The following is a 3,304-nucleotide window of genomic DNA, read 5'->3' on the forward strand; positions in this document are numbered from 1 at the left end:
AATCCCATCAGTTTGGGAACCTGAAGCAGGAGGATCATGAGTTCAAAGCCAGCCTCAGCAAAAGTGAGGCACTAAGCAACTGAGTGAGACCTGTCTCTAAATAAAATACAAAATAGGGCTGGGATGTGGCTCAGTGGCTGAGGGCCCTTGATTTCAATCTCCAGTACCTCCCCCAAAAAACAAATACCCAGCCAACAAATGGGCAAATGGGCACTGCCCAGAAGAAGAAATATGAATGGTCAACAAATATATGAAAAAGTGTTTGACATCACTAGCAATTAGAGAAATGCAAATTAAAACTACACTGAGATTTCATCTCACTCCAGTCAGAATAGCAATTATCACAGATACAAGTAACAGTAAATGTTGGTGAGGATGTGGGGGAAAAGGTACACTCATATACTGCTGGAGGACTGCAAATTGGTGTAACCACTATGGAAAGAAGTATGGAGATTCCTCAGAAAACCTGGAATGGAACCACCATTTGATCTAGTTATCCCACTCCTCAGTTTATACCCAAAGGACTTAAAACTAGCATACTATAGTGACATGGCCACATTAATGTTCATAGCAGTTCAATTCAAAATTGCTAAATATGGAACCAACCTAGGTGCCCTTCAACAGATGAATGGATTAAGATAAGTGGTATATATACATACAATGAAATATTATTCAGCCATAAAGAAGAATGAAATTATGGCATTTGCTGGTAAATGGATGGAACTGGAGACTATGAGTCTAAGTGAAATGAGTGAAATAAGCCAATCCCAAAAATGTATATTGTTCTCTCTGATATTCTGATATTCAGATGCTGGCTCACAATAGGCTGGGTGGAGGGGAGAAGGAGAGGAGTGTCACCAGATTGGGGCAGGGGAAATGGGGAGGAGGTAGGGGGAACAGGAATGGGAAAGACAGTAGAATGAATCGAACATAACTTTCTTATGTTCATATATGAATACATGAACAGTGAAACTCCGCATCACGTAAAACCACAAGAATGGGAAGTTATATATCATGTATGTATAGTATGTCAAAATACCATATACTATCATGTATAACTAAAAAGAACAAATAAAAATAAAAAAATAAAAACAATTTAGCGAGGCCCTAAGCAACTTAGCAAGACCCTGTCTCAAAAAGAAAAAAAAAAAAAGAAAGAAAGCTGAAGATGTGGCTCAGTGGTTAAGCACCCCTGGGTTCAATCCCTGGTACCAAAAAAACAAACAAAAATATGTGGCTTGAATGTGGCCCATTCTGTACATATCCTTGGATTGGCTTCCCTTTTTTCCTCTTTCACTCTTCCCAGTCCTCCCACCTCTGTTTCATGAGATCACTTTCAAATTAACGGTAGTTGGCTGTCTATTTTCCTGGCTTCCTCATATGTGGATTCAATTAACCATAGATTGAAAATAGATTTTTAAAAGTTGCATCTGTACTGAACATGTACAGACTTTTTTCTTCTTATCCTTTCTCCCTAAACAATGTAATATCACAACTATTTACATAGAATTTACATTTAGCTATTATAAGTAATTTAGAAGTGATTTAAACTAACTATATGGGAAGATTGTGTAGGCTAAACCCAAGTATTAGACCATTTTACACAAGAAACTTGAGCATCTGTGGATTTTGTTATCTACAGGGATCCTGCCACCAAATGTCAATGGGGACCATGGAACCCCTGGACTAGATCTTTTTTAAAAAACTTTTTTATACCTTCCTTTTGTTTATTTAGAGTTTGTTGTTGTTGTTGTGCTAGAGATTGAACCCAGTGCCTCACACGTGCTAGGCAAGCACTCTACCATTGAGCCACAGTCCCAGCCCTGGACTCAGTCTTGATTTATGCTTTTAGAGGGAATTTAAGATAAGACAAAAATTCCAAAATATTTCATTATTACAAAAAAATCCTGCTAAAAAAATCCTACTTTATTCTTTTACACGTTTCCTGTGACCATCCATGTGTGAGTTATTCTCTGGGGTGCAAATCTGAAAGTAGAACTCTTTAGTCACATAATGTGTGCATTTTCAATTTCATTTGAAATTGACAGGTTACTTTCCCATGTAAATAGTCTAACTTACATATTGTCCTCAATGTTGAAAATTCCCATTTCTTTATATTCTCTTTAGTGTTGATATGGTCTGATTTTATACTTTGCCAATAACATAGAACCTCATTTTATTATTTTTAAATAACAATATTTATTTGAATGCTTATAGCATACCAGATTCTGTTCTAAGCATTTATAATGAGCTAATACCATGTTTTTATTAGTGCATTATGGTTGTACATGATATTGGGATTCATTTTGAAAAATAGGAATGCTTCACGAATTTGTGTGTCATTGAGCAGGGGCCATGCTAATCTTCTCTGTATCATTCCAATTTTAGTATATATGCTGCCAAAGCAAGTGTTCCTTATTTTTGATGTGCATTCCCTTGATCACTATCAAAATTAAGTATTTTTATATGTTTATTGCTCATCTTATTTTCCCCTTATGTGAATTGCTTATTCATATCCTCTGCACATTTTTTTTGCTTTCATCTTTTTCTTATTGATTTACAGCAGTTTTTCAGATATGCTAGGTACTATTCCATTATCTGTTAAATACTCTGCAAATGTTTTATCCCAGTGTTTTACTTGTTTTCTAATTTCTCCTATGATACTTAGGGCTTGTTAATTTTTAACGTAATCAAATTATTTTTTTCCTTTTATTGTTTGAGATTTTTTAGTATAATTTTTCGTGTCTTGTTTAAGAAATCCTTTTTTGTGTGTAGAGTTTTGTTATTTATTTATTTATTTTTGGCACTGGGGATTGAATACAGGGGCACTCAACCACTGAGCCACATCCTCAGCTCTTTTTGTGGAGACAGGGTCTCGCTAAGTTGTTTAGGGCCTCGCTAAGTTGCTAAGTCTAGCTCTGAACTTGCAATCCTCCTGCCTCAGCTTTAAGAGCCACTGGGTTACAGGATGTGCTACCATGCTGGGCCTGTGGAGGTATATAATGATATTTATTATTTTCCTTTTTTATAGTCTTACATGTTAGTTTTACCTTTGGGTCTTTAATATACCTGGAATTTATTTTCAAGTATTATTTGGGGAAGTTTTGTTTTTGAGCTAACAAGCATCTAGAAGAAACATTCCTTTGCATTCAAAAATGCTTCTTGAAGAGACATTTTGGCATTTGAATAATGTACATTTGTCAGAATGTACCTAGAAATGGAAGAAAGGTAGAGAAGGGAAATAATCATAAAGAAACCAGAGAAATTTCACATGTCATCCAAATGTGAGTACTAAGACCTTATT

General features: G+C 35.5%; 1 pseudogene; it reads right to left on the reverse strand.

Annotated features, from left to right (window-relative positions):
• Nucleotides 1–2,308: 2,308 nt before the first annotated feature.
• On the reverse strand, nt 2,309–2,408 carry LOC125613459 (annotated as a pseudogene).
• Nucleotides 2,409–3,304: the final 896 nt, after the last annotated feature.

Source organism: Marmota marmota, unplaced genomic scaffold, assembly GCF_001458135.2.
Source record: "Marmota marmota marmota unplaced genomic scaffold, marMar, whole genome shotgun sequence".
In the NCBI taxonomy this organism is placed as follows: Eukaryota; Metazoa; Chordata; class Mammalia; order Rodentia; family Sciuridae; genus Marmota; species Marmota marmota.